The sequence below is a fragment of the Mytilus galloprovincialis genome, chromosome 7 (assembly GCF_965363235.1).
Source record: "Mytilus galloprovincialis chromosome 7, xbMytGall1.hap1.1, whole genome shotgun sequence".
Lineage (NCBI taxonomy): Eukaryota > Metazoa > Mollusca > Bivalvia > Mytilida > Mytilidae > Mytilus > Mytilus galloprovincialis.
Genome location: NC_134844.1, coordinates 3,110,085 through 3,129,992, shown reverse-complemented (window position 1 = coordinate 3,129,992; position 19,908 = coordinate 3,110,085). Strand labels below are relative to the sequence as shown.

At 32.9% G+C, this 19,908-nt stretch overlaps 1 long non-coding RNA gene across 1 annotated transcript; it reads right to left on the bottom strand.

Moving 5' to 3' along the window:
* Positions 1-5,475: 5,475 nt before the first annotated feature.
* Positions 5,476-7,311, bottom strand: LOC143084355 (uncharacterized). Its single transcript, XR_012981022.1, has 2 exons — positions 6,743-7,311; positions 5,476-5,710 (listed from the first exon to the last, which is right to left on the bottom strand). It is a non-coding gene; the product is annotated as an uncharacterized LOC143084355 (long non-coding RNA).
* Between the last annotated feature and the right edge of the window lie 12,597 nt (positions 7,312-19,908).

The window sequence follows — 19,908 nt, the reverse complement described above, 5'->3', positions numbered from 1 at the left end:
GATGGAAAGTCAAACGCATGAGTCTGGCAAAAATAAAGTTAACGGACAATGTCATGACAATAAACGGAAAACGATAAAAGACAGAGTTATATCTATATATTTTTTTCCCTGCCTCAAATTTACTCAAATGCAATTTATATACATGTAGGTAACATAAAAAGATAAATGATAATGCATTCATTTACAATATTTAAAAATAGTTACATCTTAAATTTAATTTAACATATTAAGATCACGTTTTCAAGTGTTCACGGCCGACATCCGTTATTATTAAATAAGGGTGTAAAAATGAATGACAAATTCTTCACCACGTACGGCAGTCTGTAATTGCATATAAAACGTATTGCAATCACTTGTAAACCATTAAATATAAAGGTTCAGGTGCTTATATTCAATAATCAAATATTATTTCGGCAATCTGTTGATTTTTTTTAGTCAAATCGCGGCGATTTGTGCAGCAGTATGACTTTGAGCTACTTTTTTTATTTATATAATTATAAAACAGTGTTAAATAATTAAATAGGAAGAAGTTAGAATTCAAATTGAATATTTGTTTTATTTAAATAACATGATTAAGGGGACGTGGTAGACTTTCAGTTAAAAAAATCGTCTTCTTCACAGTTCTATTTTATTCTTGAAAGGGGAGCAACCCCTGATAAATAATGGGAAAGTTTCACTCGTTTTGTGTCCAAATTATTAAAATCTGAACACGACTGGACACGGTCTGACAACATCTTGACGTCAGTTTGTATCCATGGTCTGTTTTGGTCTGACACGGTCTTAACGGATCTAAACAGCTCGCTAGAAGATACAGTCTTAAATATCTTGACATGCCTTAACGGGACTAATTTACCTAATGAGACTATCGATCCGAATGGAGACTTAACGATCTGACAAATCGTGCCGTTTTCCTCTAGCGGTAAATCCAGTCAATTAAGATACGATCAGACCAAAATGACCGTTTCAGACTGAAATCGTGCTACTAGTGTTATTTGGTCCATATAAGTTAACAAATGTTATAATTTTACCTTCAATTGTAATATCTACACCAAGAACATTTCCATTATCATCTTTCTTTATCTTATTTATTTTATATTCAAGATTATTTGCAAATAAAATGGCAACTCCTCTTTGATTTGAAGCAAAAGAATTAAAAATGCATTCTCCTCCCCATTGGTTTCTAATAAATGATTCATCTTTTTCAGTAAAGTGTGTGTCTTGCAGACAGTAAATATGACAGAGCTTTGATTTCAAGTATTCGAACACATCTCTCCGTTTCTCTCTAGAATTTAAACCTTGACAGTTGTATGAGAAAAATTTTAATGAATCCTTAGTCATTTAAATAGCTTAGATATAGCATAAACATTCCATTTATGATTTTCATTCCTTTAATTACACTTTGACTCATACAAATGTCAATGATAACACAAAGCTGTAATATTATATATGAATAAACAAGTTGGTATATAAATCTACCTTCATGCATAAATAAATCTTTATAAAACATTGTGCAAACATCATAAGAATTGAAATAAATATAAAAAAAAGCAAGAGTAACAACAATCATGATTGTCATATTATGATATGTTTTCTGATTTTTATTTTAAATAAAAACAAATTTTGGATTACAGCCGTAATCTTAGCGATCGAGTTGGGATATACATATAAACAATTAAGCCTGCAATACAAATCCCCTTTTCTGTGTCTAAGAAAATCAGAGGAAAAGATATCAAAGAGATATTCAAACTTGAAAACAAATTGACAACACCAAGAAAAAAAAGAACTATGTTGCAATGATGATAAATAAAAAGAGAGTACCACGCATATTTTTTAATTTAATATGGTAAAACAGTTTTCAAATGATAACTACAATGCTTGCTATGCTGTACAAATCTGCTCTTTTCTAAAAAAACACGTACGAATTTTTTTTAATTTCTCAAAAACCTACAATTCAGAAAAAAAAGATTTCACTACGGCAACCACTCATATTTTTCCACTGAAATTTAATATGTGAGCAGAATTCAAGTACTGTTTCTACCAGGCAACTCACATAAGGAAAACTCTGAGACCATTATATATCGCACTCTGCCCGGTTCTAACAAAGAGTTTTACTACCTCAGAAACAGAACAGTTGCAATACCCTCGCTAGCCAGACTCACGTTTCTTAAAAGCGAAAGATACCAGAGGGACATTCAAACTCATAGATCGAAAATAAACTGACCATGGCTAAAAAGAAAAAGACCAACAGAAAAAAAATAATTCAAAAGACGCAAAATAGAAACATAAATCAACATGAATACCACAAAACACTGCGGGTGATCTCAGGTGCTCTGGAAGGGATTCAGATTCCTTTCTATTTGGTCCACATGGATGGAAAATGGATGGGCTTGGATAATAATCATCGTTTTAGTTTAAACATATTTATTTATAGTGGATTGGGAAATAAGTTATTGAAACTAACATTAATCACTGTTTACTTTGTGGGTGTAGGTGCTGTCTTTTGGCGGCATTAGCCTGCTCTTTTTTTCGAAATCTACCAGGGTGTCTTTTACGTGCAAGATATATTGCTCTCTTAACACGGGTCAGCCATTTATCGTCCTCATCCGACGGACTGTCATCGTTTCCTCGAGACCATACTTGCAAATAGTGTCAAGGCAGAAACAAAATTTCAGTCCCTGAAATTATCATCCTGGAACGGGAATCGAACCAGGAACGTTTGTGTTAATAATCGTTATTTTTTTTAAATATAAATGCACATTTTATAGGTGAATCAGCATATAACATTACAATAACTCTCACTTTTATTCCATATTTTATAGAGAAACAAAAAATAAAACATCACAAGATTTTGTGTTTGTGGACAAAAATAAGATATTTCTCGATTAAAGGAAAACGGACTTGCATAACTTTAGTGTAAGGATATCAAGGACATTTTGTTAGTTTCCTTATTTTAACATGTTTCAACTTTAAATGTATGCATGATAAAACTAATGGAATTTGCACATAAGCTTGCAAGCAATATAATCTAAGAAAACCAGAAGGGACCATTTATAAACCGGAAGTTTCCATTTATAAACCAAAAGTATCCATCCATTTTTCAGTATTTGTTTTTAATGTAAAATGATATTGAATGAAATATTTCTGTTATTAGTGTCAAATAAACTATCATTGATTATCATATCAGTTGAAATCTTGTGCATACAGTCCGATATGCGGTTTAAATAGAACAAAAGAATTCGACCTCTTGTGTTTAGAAGGTAGAAAAGTGAAATGAACTTTGTATACGGTTGTCAAGATGTCACAAAAGTTACTTTCCGTAAAGTAATTATAAATATTTGCATTCACGTTGTTTAATTTTCATATTGTACAATTGTTGACAATGCAACTTGCAAACAATCGTTTTCAAAACGACCATAAGTCAAGCTGTTACGTCATTTAGGGGGTCTCCTTCTAAACTGCTACTTTTTTTTTGCTGGACATAGAAAAAATCTGGGAAAAATTACAAAAATTGAGAAATGAATTGCCAATCGTTTACACAAATGTAAGACCATTCCCAAAGTGGCACACCTAAATTTGACATTTGGACGCAATTTCAAAGTTAGATGTTATATGACGGGGTTTTGTTAATTATTTTTTGAATAATATTTGCATGTTTGACATGTTTTTTTCTTTAACAATTACAATTACACCGACAGTCATAATTTCTGTATTATTTAAAAAAATTTTGTTACACATTTTGTTACACCTTAGTATAGTAACCCGGATTGGTTGACCATTGTGAAGTTGAGTTTTTGGGGTAGCATAAATTTATATCGTTGTACTCCTTTTGTTTGTGTTAACCAATTGTCGTTCGGAATTATTTTTATACGTCATTTATTTATCTTGCAATTTCTTGTAATTTAGTTTGCGTCTTATTTCGTTGGTGTCATATTCACCGTACGGCCTTCAACAATGAGCAAAGCCCATACCGAATAGTCAGCTATAAAAGGCTTAGATATAACAAAGTAAAACAATTCAAACGAGAAAACTAACGGCCTTATTTATATAAAAAAAAAATGAACGAAAAACAAATATGTAACACATAAACAAACAACAACCACTGAATTACAGGCTCCTGACTTGGGACAGGCACATACATAAATAATGTGGCGGGGTTAAACATGTTAGCGGGATCTATGTTTGTGTTCGATCATACAGTATAATAAGTCGGTAGTTGCCCGCGAATGGATTTTTATTTTATTCTTTGCGTCTTATTTGTTGATTGCAGTTGGTTTTTGTTTTGTGTCATGTGGAGATATGATGTGATTTTGTTTTTCTTTTGATGTGTTTGCATCTTAAATTGGGATTGCACCGAGTTATTTCATGATTTCTTTTGTACTATATTTTCGATACATTTTTAGTCTATTTTATAGCATCTTATAATTGTCCGGCGACATAATGTGATACTTTTTATTATTCATACGATTTGAATTTACTATTTATATCTTTTTCTTTTCTTATCAGTTTACCTACATCCGAAAATTTGCAAGACATTAAGAGTCTTTACTTATTCAACCGTTTTACATTAGACTCAATTTTCTCAAACACCTCTCCCGAGTGTTCAAGAATATCAAAGTTCCTTCATATTAATTTTTACCGTATACGGTGGCTCACTCTATTTTTCTCATACTTGCTCACTATAACAAGTCAAGTACTATAGTAGTACACCGGTGTCTTCATATTTCATGTACTGCACATGCGTATATATATTCCTCGAGTGTGAAACATGCAGACAATACTCTACTAAAGCAATCCAGGAAACAATCCATCAACAAGGAATTAAGACTGAGCTAAGGGGAGCTCGCTCCAGTATTGCTCCAGTGATTCCCTATGTTTAATCAAACATATTTCCCCGACGAAAGCCACCCCCCCCCCCCCGCCTATATTCTTGAAAACGTTGTTCTTATACATACTTATCTCCATGTTATTGTCTCAAGTCTTCAGTCTCTGCACCGAACTCTTACAATCAACCAAGTCGTTGCTACGACGGTGCTTAAAAGAGCAGCGGCTCGGGTTAAAATTGTACTTACAAGATAGTCTTTGATAATCTGTTACAGTTTTGTACAAGAGTAATGTTTGGCATGCTTAAACCTTTGGCATATTTTGTAAGTTGAAAAATGAATTTATACTAAATACCTTTTTTGGGTGTTAACATTTGCGGTTGACTGGCATATTTTATGTAGAATGTACAAACTGTTTTATTTAAAAAAAAAAAAAAAATGATTCTAAAAGATAACGAAAATTTAAAAAAAAAGAAAGAGTTAGGTGATCAAGTTCTTTGAAGAAGGAGAAAGGGGAAACCAATAGCACTGCTATATCATCTCAGAAATTATATAAATCATTACCATTAGTATTACAAGACTATGAAGGATGCATTCACATCTCTTCTGTTATGGAGACGTTTGACAAATTCTGTATATAAAAAAAACAAGTTCCTTTTGTGACATAACTTTATTCATATAGATTATTTCTCCTACATATCTTTATATATTGCTTTCTTTAGTTCAAATTGGAATCTCAGATAAGCATCTGGTACTTTAAAACCTCTACTCTCTGTTCCATGCCTCTGGTCGACATGTGTACTTCAGAATAATTACTGACTGTCAAATGTATAGCAGAACGTACATAACTTCTTGATAAAACAAACTGCTGTCTATCTCCCTTTTCGACACTGCAAAAAAAAAAAATCGAACAGGCAATTAAAGAGGGGGTTGCAACCACATGTTCCCCGTACAAACGGATCGGAATTCAATTCTCATTATGTAAACAAATATTGTAGGATGTGTTAGTGTCGAATCCTGAAATTTGTAAGGTATTTTGGTGTTTCAAAAGCCCCTCCCCCTTTTTTTAATATACACCACAAAAAAAAACAACATTTAGTTAGGATAAAGAACTAATAAACGATAGTCCTATAATGTAAGGCTTCAGAGTTTCATATCTTTAAGATTCAACATGTTTATCGGATTGTTTTTTACTATCAATGTTGAACCGTTCATTTTTATCGGATTTTTTTAACTACCAATGTTGAACCGTTGAACCGTTGAACATTGATAGTTAATAACAAACATTCGATAAAAAATGTTGAATGTTAATGATATGAACCTCCGGTCTTATATTAAAGGACAATATATAACACTTCTGAGGTTCATATCATTTACATTCAACGGTTTTATCGGATTTTTTTTTTACTATGAACCGTTCAACATCAATAGTAAAAAAAAAATCCGATATACAAACGTTGAATATAAGTGATATGAACCTCCGAAGTTTATATAATAGCATTACGGTAAATATAATTATTAAAATTCAGTTAATTTAGTGTGGGAGGCTATTTTAATCCACTTTCTGAGTGTGTATTAAATAATGTTACAATGTAACAAACCTATCAAACACACCGTGAAAAATAACATTATCTCCCCTGGAAATGCTTAACAACAAGACACAAAAAACTGCTACCTTTTTTTGCTCTATATCACATAATTATGAAAACACATTACATAGATAGGGAATATTGTGCTTGTGTACACGTTTAAATGTGTAGGTGGCACACTCAGAACGATAGTCTCTAGATTTTTTTTTTAAATTCGTCCCGGGCTTTCCGGGTTCACGTAGCAACACGTTTCTTTCCTTTCCAGCTATTCCTGATTATCAATTAATCCAAAACATGCATTTATCACAAAGTAACAACTATTAAACAACTCACCTATACCAATGGTGATCGTCTAATTCCTAGCTGATTCCTTTAATCGTACCTTTCTTGACGACACCCATCGTTGTAGCGTCTACCATTGGAGGTAGCGAAATTACATGATTTGACAGGAGAGCGAAATAAACAAGGGGAGCAATTTTATCGAACCGCATTCCGGACTGCATAGGTGTCGTATTAGCATTCATACTACATCTGAGGCCGTGTTCACATTGACCTAAAATCGGTGTTGTGTTAGTGTAACTCACACGTAAACTAAACACAATTGCGTTCCCATTGATAAAACTCAATGTTTACATGTAGTTTAAATGATGTTTTATCTACACACAGTCGATAGTCAATGTAGGCCTTGTGTAGGTTAAGTGTACACAAAACTAGGCATTTAGGACATTAGTTTTACCGTGTATATATTTAAGGAGGAAACTATTTTTGAGTAAAATTGATATTTTTGATAATTATTAGTATAGTTCTTTACAGAAATTGTTGTCTAAATTTTACAGTTTTTTTTTTTTTTTTTTTAAATAACGTACTTCATTAACCCCTGATCAAGACTCAAAGCAGCATCATTGCCGAACCCATAAGCTAAGGCAGCTACCAATTGATTTTCGGGGGGAGGCTATTATTATTGTTGAGTATAAAACATAAAGGCAAGGGGGTGGGGTGGTGAGCTATGGATTTTGTTTTGGAAACAAAAAATGTTTCCAGTTTTCACCCTCAGCTGCCACTATTTATAATGCTAAAATTGATTTTGACTTGTCACCAAAATTTGTCCTGAAAAAAATCAATAGCTCACGTCCCCCGTCCTCCGCTCCCCCTCCCCTCCACAAAAAATGAAGTAAATAGTTGCTGCCTAATTCATTTGAAAAGGTCTTCCCGAATCAACTTGACGTACACAGAAATATTCGCCACTGGTCTTTACTCAAACAACGATTCACGCATAAATGCATGACTAAAAAAAGTGTGAGGTAAATGATATGTTTGTCTAGTATATCAGATCCGTTAAAAAACACTTAAAATAAATAAAAAAAACGTTACCCTATTCCTTTACTAAATACTCCTTGTAATATCTGTAATATTCATTTGGTACTTTCCTATTCATTTTGGTATTTAATCATATTAACCTTTTTGGTTATTAGCTATACTTGTGTAACCGGATGTTGTTAGCTTGTCTGATGTGAACAATAAATGTGATACTTTATTGGTGTTATTAATTTGGTTAAATCCAGTAGTTTGATGACCATCAACAATCAATACATTACAATTTGGCGACGAGGATAATCGAGGATAATAAAAGATGGCAGAAGCACGTCCAATATTGTCTGATGTTGGTTTAATTCCATTTTTTGACGTTGGCAATGACATTAATTCGTTGGGACAAAGATGGACACGCTGGCTTCGATCATTTAATTTGTATGCAACAGGTAAAGGAGTTGTAGAGGCACAACAGAAAAAAGCATTATTGTTACACAGTGCTGGAATGGAAGTACAAGATGTGTATTATACCCTGGTGGAACGAGACCCGGGTGAACATGAAACAGTTTACGAAGTTGCTGTAGAAATTTAAAACAATCACTTTACACCGCAAGTAAATAACTCTTTTCAAAGGAACCAATTCCGGGTAATGGAACAAAACCCCAAGAAACAATTGAACAATTTATAACTAGGTTACGACAAAAGGCAATTTATTGCAATTTTGGTAATGTAGACGAAGCTATTTGCGACCAAGTAATAGACAAATGTAGTTCAAAGAGATTGAGAAGAAAATTATTAGAAAGGCACAATGTTACCTTACAGCAATTGCGTGAAACTGCACAGGCAATGGAAGCTGCAGAGAAACAGGCAACTTCGATAGAACAACCAATTGAATCTGTCAACAAAGTTTCAACTTATGCAAGTAAGAAACAAAATCAAAGTAAATCAGAGTTTAAACAAATATCATGCTATGCATGTGGGTTTTCTGGACATTACAAAACAGATCCAAAATGCCCAGCAAAAGGGAAGAAATGCAGATTATGCCAAAATGAAGGACATTTTGAAAAATGTTGCAAGTCGAAGAAAATTTTTTCAAAGAATCACTATTCAAGAAAAACAAATGTGCGACATGTTGAGTCTGCAGATGATACATGCAGTGAACCAGATTACGAAAACGAAGATGATGATTATGCATTTACAGTACATGGGAATCAAGGCAAAGTCAGCAAATTTACAGTTAATGTTGGAGGTATAGATGTTCCTGTGGTGATTGATTCTGGTGCAACTGTAAACATTATAGATAGGACACTTTGGGAACACTTAAAGAAGAATAAGATTAAGTGCGAGTCTAAGACATCGTCTAAGAATTTGTACGCTTATGGTAGTAACAAGCCACTTACTATAGCAGGCAGCTTTAATACAAATGTTTGTGTGAACAACCGCTGTGTTTCAGCTGATTTTTTCGTGATTGAGGAAAACGGCCAGGCATTACTCGGACATTAGACGTCAATAGAACTTGGTGTATTGAAAATAGAGACAAATGTTAACACAGTGACTGATAATGTGGTGAAAACTAACTATACAAGTAAATTTCAAAAGGTATTTTCAGGTGTGGGAAAATTAGTAGACTTTCAATTGAAAATTCCTATAGACAAAAGCAGTCAACCTGTCATTCAGCCATTACGTCGTATACCGTATCATTTGCGAGGAAAATTAGAAGAAAAACTGAATGAACTTGTAGAACAGGACATTATTGAAGCCGTTAATGGACCAAGTCAGTGGACATCGCCAATTGTGGTTGTACCAAAGAAGAATGGTGATATACGCATATGTGTTGACATGAGGCGCGCAAATTTAGCAGTCATGCGTGAAAGATGTCCAATTCCAACTGTAGATGAGGTAATTCAAGATTTGAATCAAAGTAAAGTCTTCTCAAAGTTAGATATTAAACTTGCGTACCATCAAATTGAACTGACACCTGAGTCTAGACAGATAACTTGCTTCATGACACATAAAGGAATATTCCGATATAAAAGGCTTATGTTTTGAATAAACTGCGCCCCAGAGATGTATAACAAAGTAATGAGTCAGGTATTTCAAGGACTTGAAGGAGTAAGAAACATTTTTGATGATGTTGTTGTGTATGGCTCTACTTCTAATGAGCATAATGACAGACTCGATGCTGTTCTTCAAAGATTAGAGGAAAGAGGACTGACGCTTAATATTGACAAGTGTAAATTCAACATGGCAAACATTGAGTTTATGGGTCACATGTTATCAGAACATGGGATTGGTGTGTCTCAGTCTAAAGTTGAAGCAATTGTAAATGCTAGAAGGCCAGAATCAGTTTCTGAGATCAGGAGTTTTCTAGGGTTAGTTAATTTTGTTGGTCGTTTCATACCAAATCTAGCAACTGTAGCAGAACCACTACACCGCTTGCTCCACAAAGAGACAAAATTTCAATGGGGACCAGAACAAAATGATTCTTTTGAAAAATTGAAAAAAGGTCTGGTGGATGCGTCTAATTTAAGCTATTTCAGCTTGAAAGCGAAAACTCAAGTAATTGCAGATGCAAGCCCTGTAGGCTTAGGTGCTGTTCTAGTACAGAAACAGAATGATGAGTACAAAGTCATATGCTATGCAAGCAGAAGTCTCACAACTATCGAAAGGAAGTATTCACAAACAGAAAAAGAGGCGTTAGGGTTAGTATGGGCCTGTGAAAGGTTCCATATGTATTTACTGGGTCATGATTTTGAGTTGCTAACAGATCATCGTCCGTTGGAATTTATATTCTCGCCTAAGTCTAAACCATGTGCTCGAGTTGAAAGGTGGATGCTTAGAATGCAACCTTTTAAATATGTTGTGAAATATATTCCAGGATCACGTTTAATTAAAAGTCATCCAAACCCACCCAAGCAGAAAGTATTGATCTATTTTCTATATTAATATGCTCATATGCGCTGGTTATTTTAAAAGTATTTGTTTTGCTTTCCATATATATGTATGCTCATTAGCATTGATAATATTTTTTGAAAAGATCATGGAATACATATTATTGACATTGGTTTTATTTATATTGATGTTTTATATGATTACGGGATTTTTTATGGTGTTTCACCTCTTATATTTTACGTGGCGAGGATCTTCAGCGGCCTCCACGTTTCACAGATTGTGATAGATTATGGACCATACACCGGATATTTAATACGTTGCTAAATATTAATCAGTTACAAGAAATGATCTGTAACAAGTATATTTATTTGTACTTGATTAGGGTTTATAACTTTCAGCTCGATTGTCTTGAACGTTTACAAGCTATTCTATTATTTTCCTTAACCATGATTCTCATTGGTTGTTTCCAACAGTCAGAAATCAATGTTTTATGATAGATCGTTCCAATTGCTTCACTGTTTGATAGAATTTAGTAACACGCCTTTTTTCTTTTTCTAACCTGTGGTGAACTCTTTGCCTCGTTTCAGGCTTTATCTATGTCATCATTTCTATTATGTATGTATACAAGTTTGTGTATCTTTATTGTTTTGATATGCGTATTACTCGTATTTCTTATATAAAGTTTTAGATACATTTTCATGATTTATCACGCCTTGTTAACTTTTCTTGTAAATTTTTGTGTCTTTTATACGCTATGACTGGTTTCCTTCTTAAAATGATTTTGAGTTCAGGGTCATTTTCTATCAAATTCCAATGTTTTATAATTGATCTTTTTAACTGTTTCACTGCTGGGTTATATTTAGTGATAAAGATTGTCGTTTTAACATCTGGTTTTTCAGTGTTAGTCAATAAATCATTTCGTTCTAAGTTTGAGGTAGATATAATCGCTTCATCGATTTCTGTTTGCTTATAATTTCTTTGTAATAATTTTTCTCTAAATGAATTAATGATCTTGGTACGTTCATATATATCGTTTGTGTTTCTTATATTACGGATAATCTCTCCTTTAATGAAGCCTTTGAATACGCTTTTAGAACTCCAAGAACTTTTCATAACGGCAAACAAGGCACACAAATATTTGAAGTTCACCTACGAAATATCGTCGGAAAGAATTATATTTTTAGATACTGAAGTATATAAAGGCAAAAGATTTTTGGACTCTGGGATCCTAGATCTTAAGACTTTCAGAAAACCAACAGAAACTTTTCAATACTTAGATAGAAACAGTTGTCATCCTAAAAGCGTATTCAAAGGCTTCATTAAAGGAGAGATTATCCGTAATATAAGAAACACAAACGATATATATGAACGTACCAAGATCATTAATTCATTAAGAGAAAAATTATTACAAAGAAATTATAAGCAAACAGAAATCGATGAAGCGATTATATCTACCTCAAACTTAGAACGAAATGATTTATTGACTAACACTGAAAAACCAGATGTTAAAACGACAATCTTTATCACTAAATATAACCCAGCAGTGAAACAGTTAAAAAGATCAATTATAAAACATTGGAATTTGATAGAAAATGACCCTGAACTCTCAATCATTTTAAGAAGGAAACCAGTCATAGCGTATAAAAGACACAAAAATTTACAAGAAAAGTTAACAAGGCGTGATAAATCATGAAAATGTATCTAAAACTTTATATAAGAAATACGAGTAATACGCATATCAAAACAATAAAGATACACAAACTTGTATACATACATAATAGAAATAATGACATAGATAAAGCCTGAAACGAGGCAAAGAGTTCACCACAGGTTAGAAAAAGAAAAAAGGCGTGTTACTAAATTCTATCAAACAGTGAAGCAATTGGAACGATCTATCATAAAACATTGATTTCTGACTGTTGGAAACAACCAATGAGAATCATGGTTAAGGAAAATAATAGAATAGCTTGTAAACGTTCAAGACAATCGAGCTGAAAGTTATAAACCCTAATCAAGTACAAATAAATATACTTGTTACAGATCATTTCTTGTAACTGATTAATATTTAGCAACGTATTAAATATCCGGTGTATGGTCCATAATCTATCACAATCTGTGAAACGTGGAGGCCGCTGAAGATCCTCGCCACGTAAAAAATAAGAGGTGAAACACCATAAAAAATCCCGTAATCATATAAAACATCAATATAAATAAAACCAATGTCAATAATATGTATTCCATGATCTTTTCAAAAAATATTATCAATGCTAATGAGCATACATATATATGGAAAGCAAAACAAATACTTTTAAAATAACCAGCGCATATGAGCATATTAATATAGAAAATAGATCAATACTTTCTGCTTGGGTGGGTTTGGATGACTTTTAATTAAACATGCACGACCGAGATAGTCAAAGGAAGGAGAAAGGAAAACTATATGCGGACACAAGAAGGAATGCGACAACAAATGATTTGAAAGCAGGAGATTCTGTTTTAGTGAAACAAAATAGAGGAAATAAATTGTCTACAACCTTTAATCCGAAACCATTCACACTGCTGGAAAAGCATGGAAATAGTGTTGTTGTTCAAAATGATGATGGTGATACATATAAGAGAAATGTCACACATATTAAAAGATTCATTGAAAGGAAATCTTGTGAAAATCAAAATGTCAATAGTGAAAATGTCAATAATGAAAATCAAAATGTCAATAGTGAAAATCAAAATGTCAATAGTGAAAATCAAAATGTCAATAGTGGAAATGTCAATAGTGAAAATCAAAATGTCTATAGTGAAATTCAAAATCAAAATATATCTAGTGAGAATCAAAATGTGTTAAAAGGAAATCAGAATGGTGGAATTAATGATAAAGCTCAGTCTAACAAATTGATGAAATCCGTCCCAAGTCTAGAGCCGTCCAAACCGTCTAGACCAACTCGTGACCGGAAACTACCATCCAGATACAAAGATGTTGTTTTAAACAATTGAGACAATTGTCTACTTGGGTTTATAGACGGTTAATTGAGATGACAATTTTTTATTGTTTTTTTTTTTTGTTAAATCAAATTCTAGTCAAGAATTTAGTATTATGAATTTTAAAGTATTTTCATACATTTACTTGATACTCAGGTTAATCATGTTAATTTTGATATTTTAAAAAGACAAACTTTACATTTTCAGTAAATTTTTGCTGGTTAAGTTTTGAAAGATTATACTTAAAAGCTAGATTTTGGAAATTTAAAAGAACAAGGAAATAAAGATATTTTTTTAGTAAAAGGGGAGAAATGTAATATCTGTAATATTCATTTGGTACTTTCCTATTCATTTTGGTATTTAATCATATTAACCTTTTTGGTTATTAGCTATACTTGTGTAACCGGATGTTGTTAGCTTGTCTGATGTGAACAATAAATGTGATACTTTATTGGTGTTATTAATTTGGTTAAATCCAGTAGTTTGATGACCATCAACAATCAATACATTACACTCCTTGGAGAAGAAATACCATTTGAAACGAACAGAAAAGATAAAAATGTAGTGATCCCTAATATCTCAATCCTTTTTTTCGGCTGTAAGCACGCTGCTGCAGCTAACGTTTTCTAATGCGTAATCGAGACATCTCTAGTATATTCAAACTACTACAAATTATAAAAATGGCTTTTATAAAGTAGTAACCACTTAACTTAAAAAAGGGGGAGGGTTATTTTTTTTTATCTGAGTCAGATTTTTTTCTCGCGTACGTTTTTATTCCTTTTTTTCGATGCTGGTGATCAAATTCTTTTTTTTCCCAATATTTAACACTATAATGTATGGGGGAACTCTTGATTCATAATATTTTTTTTATCATCTGTATGACCATTTTTATTTTATCAAATTGGGGATCGGAATATTTCCATTCCAAACCACCACCCCCCCCCCCCCCATCCCCACCCCCATTTTGAAGTCAAATGGTTGTTCCCTTATCGCTAGAAAAATGGTCCAAATATTTTGAATTTAGTTCTACGTAATGAACATTTAAATGACATATAGTTTACAAGTGGGAACATATCTTATGTACAGGTAGCTAAACACGGTATATAGATGTGAACAAATGTAATGAGGAACCAGTGTACACTACTCTAAACTAATTGTAAACATGTTTACTCTACACGGCGTTTGGTGTGAACACGGCCTTAGATGTTTATATTTAAATGAATAGAAAGTATGCTGCACGTTGCTGTGATAAAAACCATACGACATATATAAAACAAAAACGGTTGTATTGTCGAAATGCGCATCTGGTGCAAGAAAATTGGTACCGTTAATTTTATTACTACCACTGGGTCGATGCCTCTGCTGGTGGACTATTAGTCCCCGGGGTATTACCACCCCAGTAGCCAGTACTTCGGTACTGGCATGAAAAATACGGATTTTTTGTGTTATTAAAATTTACTGTTACAAAATGATAGAAATTATTATAAATTAAGGAATGTATCTCCATCTTGCAAAGCTCTGATTCCTTTCACGGATTTGGCTATACTTTTTGGACCTTTTGGATTATAGCTCTTCATCTTTTTTATAAGCTTTGGATTTCAAATTTTGGCCACGAGCATCACTGAAGAGACATGTATTGTCGAAATGCGTATCTGGTGCAAGAAAATTGGTAATAGACTTCAGATGTCTAAACAATAAGTAAGACTGTATTTCGTTTGATGTCGATTTCTAACAAGGTAATGCGGCGGAAGCAATAATCCCCAACCTAATTGAGATTTCCGTTTCTTCTAAGTATCTTAAGTTTGATATCTATTGAATCAGACATACTAGTAGTTCAGCTTAAAAGAAAGTATACAAATATAACTGATTACAATTTTTGCGGTTCTAATAAATTAGCATCTAACAAAATTATTCAATGATGCTGTCTGTTGTTGTACCTTGTCTCTGGTTGTCTCGTGGTTTTAAGACAAAATGGACAGGTAACATCCCTTGAATTAAGCAATAACTACGTTAATAATGAGGTATGGAAGGTGAACAACATTCAAATTGAAAGATACATTGAAGAACTGTCTTAATTAAAAACATCATTCTTGATAACAAATATCTGAAACAATTATGGGGTTTATATTTCGTGATGTTTTTTTTAATTAAAACTAAAATTCCAGCAGCGCCTGAATATAGAGTATATATCTGTCAGTTCATACGTTATTGATTTTCCCTTTTCACGAATGTAACCTACCAAACTATACTATTTACCGGGTTCGTAATAACTTAAGCAACATGGGTACCATATGTAGAGCAGAATTCTCTTACCCTTCCGGTGCACCAAAGATCACCACTAGTTTATGGTGGGATTCGTGTTGCTTAATGTTTAGTTCTCTATACTTTATCTTGCAATCTGTACTATTATTTATCCGTTTGTGTTTAGCTATGGCGTTTTCAGTCTATATTCGGTCTATGAGTTTGACTGTCGCTTTGGTATCTTTTGTCCCCCTTTAAGAGCATACTAACATGTACGTCATCCAGTTAAACTATTTTCTCTATAAGGATGATATTTAGTTTACAGTTTGTTATACATTTTATTGGCCATTCTCAAGTTTTGCACGTTTCATGACCGGTCAGTCAATCACATACATTTAAGTGTGTGCTTTCATTTCACAAATCCTAGTGAATTGGTGATTGAGTATTCTACAAAAGCTATGAAGTTTGCTTTTGATTCATTTATTTCCATCAACACAAAAGGACGAATTCTGACTATTATCTCAATTATTTCTCAAATGTAACATGGCCTTGATTCGGTAAAAGTGGGACAATATTGTTGTTTACAATTGGAAGCTGAAATCGTCTCTTTTGCCAGAAAGTTTTGTTTGGAACCTACTTTCTATGTCAACTTCTAGATGTCAAGATATGAGACAAACTTAATTATAACTCTATCTGAAGTATCTTTTAACTCAAGTGCAATGGGATAGATGCGTGCAACAGTCGCCAAGTTTTGAATTATTTAGTGAGAATACATCGTCTATATAGGAGAGCCAGAATTCAATAATACTTTTGAATTCTTTTCTTTCTTTCTCAAAAGTTTCTGTTTGTCGTAAGCCTGTTATGAATAACGCCTCATGAAGATGGGCTTTTGTTGTTGGGATGTACGTCAGGTACCCGGTCACGTCCACTTGTATTTTTGGTAATCTGATAGGTTAATCCTTTTTCAACCTATTATTATAGTTCTTATGTTGTACTGTTATAAGACTGTCCTAGGTATGTGCCTGTCCAAGTCAGGAGTGTGTTATTCAGTGGTAGTCGTTTGTTAACGTGTTACATATTCGTTTCTCGTTATTTTTTCTTATATAAATAAGGCCGTTAGTTTTCTCGTTTGAATTTTTTCATTGTCATTTCGGGGCCTTTTATAGCTGACTATGCGGTATGGGCTTTGCTCATTGTTGAAGTCCGTACGGTTACCTATAGTTGTTAATTTCGTTGTCAAAGTGGTCTCTTGTGGAGAGTTGTCTCATTGGCAATCATACCACATCTTTTTTTTATATTAGTTTGTTTACATGGGGATGCTAATTGTTTGTTGAAAAACACGTCGTATAAATGTAACAAAATATTTCTCTAACACAAATCAAGCGTCAAAATCACATGTTAACAGAATGTCAACGCTATGCACAAAAAAACCGAAACAACGAGCAAATGACAACATTACCTGATTTTATGAACTCACACTATAACACAGAAAGACTGTACAACACGAACCGGAGTGATGTTGTTTATCAGGGAGGATAAACAGTTTTAATTCACGTGTTGCTTATGTCATGTTGCTCATTGAAGTATAACTAAATATAAGTCGACTTTGGTAGGTCACATTTGAAGACAAGAGGACGACAATTGGGACATATCCGTCGTCATCCTTTTTACTTCCTACAGCTAGTAATTGCAATTGATATAATCTAGATAATTGGAGAGCGAAGCTCAATCTACATTTAAACTTAAGACTGATTAGTGACATGGGTGTGCTCGGAAATTATTTGAAACAGGCCACTTGTGAACATATTAGAGAGGTTGCAAATGATCTTAAAGGTGTAGAGAACTTGTTTCTCAAAAACTAGATTTAATATGTTTTCGTACTTGTAGATCCTTCACAGCTAAACGAATGCACAACTCCAAAAAGGGTTAACTCTCGGACCAAAGAAATCTTAGTATGACAATATTTCTTTAACTTCTTGGTAAATAACAATTTTTAGCTTGCAGAGCACAACAACACGTAGAACTAGATACATCGTTATCAAATTTAGATGAGCGACTATGTTACCGTTCTCGGTGTTTAACAAAGAACATTTACCAAAAAGGATTTTGAAAAGAACTTAAAGGAGGAGGTACAAATATAAAACAACACGTTTAATAATTTATTGCGTCCGAAGCGTTTTTCTGGATTTACCTTCATCAGGAACGCTCAAAGCCAAACATTTGAAATCCGAAGATGTATAAGTACCGAAAATCGCTGAAGAGCTATATGTTAAAAATACCTAAAATAAATAGCCAAATTCATCTAAAGCCAACTTTGCATGAGGGAGTTGAAACCTTAGTTTCATAATAATTTCAAAATTTATAAACGGACAATTTTAGAAAAGTTTGTTTAATCATGTCAGTACCGAAGCACTGACAGTAATCTTCTGTGGAATTGTAACGGAATTCTGTCTAGCAGTTCAGAAACAGTAACGGATATAAAAATGTCGATAAGATAGGCAGCACCAATGCTGTACATACAAAACGATCAATATTCTAGGACATTTTATTAAATTTCAGAGTGCAAAAGGGTATGAGGTATTCACACTTCAATTCATAATTACTGTTGTTAGAAATTCACAATAATTGTTAAATGAATTTATTTAAATTTAAATTAAGCAAAAAAATGTATGCAAGTGTCTAAAAGAAGATTTGCACATTAGTTTGGTCTATCAAAGCAGTGACAAATTATCAAATTGGATTAAGTTCAGGCGAGGAACTTACATCTTAAACATTGTTTGTTATCATGTAAATGTATCTTCATGTCTGTTCATACTCATGTATTAAACATGCGGCATTAAACCAGCATATACAATGTAAGTTCTAAACCAATTACAGCCAGGTTGAAAATAATACTTCCGGCACCTGTAATGAAAAAACAAGTTAAGTTTAAACCTCTGTAACTTTTGGTTTTGGTTATCGTGAAATATACAAAAATATTATTATATTACATTATAATTATATAATTGCTTGTTGATTGTTTACTCGTATTGTTTCCTTTCCTTTAAAAAAAAAAATAAAACAAACAAAGGAAATCAAATTTTTATAAAAAACGTTTTTAAAATACTATAAAAAAAAATAGAAAAAGATGTCAACATGCCCTTACAAACGTTCTATGAAAATTTAAAAAACTTCAAAAATCCAAGTTTGTGTCGGCAACCTAATAACATTTTCTAGAAAACAAATATGCATATAAAGAATATGAAAAACAGTCAATTATGCGACAATTAAATGGAAATTTGGTCTGATTTCAAAATGGTCTATCCTTCAACCAAGAGGCATCTTAAAGGGACATTTCAACATTTGGATGAACCTGTTTAAACAGATGTCGAACATGTACTATATAGTTAACGGATGCTAATTTCTGGTATGAGAATAATTGTTAAGTAATCTTATAGTTCAGATTGCTTTCAATTTTATTATGGCAGAATGATAATAGAGGGAGAGACGAACTGTTACATAACATATCAACTTTTAGGGCTACGTAGTCTGTAAAATGGTAAAGCTGTGTTGCCAGTATAAAATGTAAATGCATCAGTTTTTCATTCGGTTGACTGAATAAATATAAATTTATTTGATTTGCAAAAAGATAAACGACAAGGCAATGCAGACATAACTTGTTTTGAAATTTAAAAAAATGATCTCAATTTTCCGATTTAATTCAGGGTCTTCATAAACTCCGTTGAATTGATGTTTATGTTGATGTCTATTGAAACCGGATGTTTCTTATACTTTTATAGATCTAGACCTGCGTGTGCTTTTGTCCGAGAAAAGTAAAATAACAACAATATCAACATCCGAGCAAAATTCAAAATGAAAAGTCCCTTGAAGTTCTGAAATGGCAAAAGCATTAGCTCAAATTAATCAAAGGAAGAAAAAACAACTTATAAGACTTACTTGGAAAAGTTACCGCTGTTAATTAATGTCAACATGTTTGTTTTATTCTTACTTACATGTATTGCACAGTTTGAATTCCAGTTTGAGTTAGATATCCCAAGACTATGGAAGCGCATATTGTACACCCCTTGTTAAGTTATTTTGTT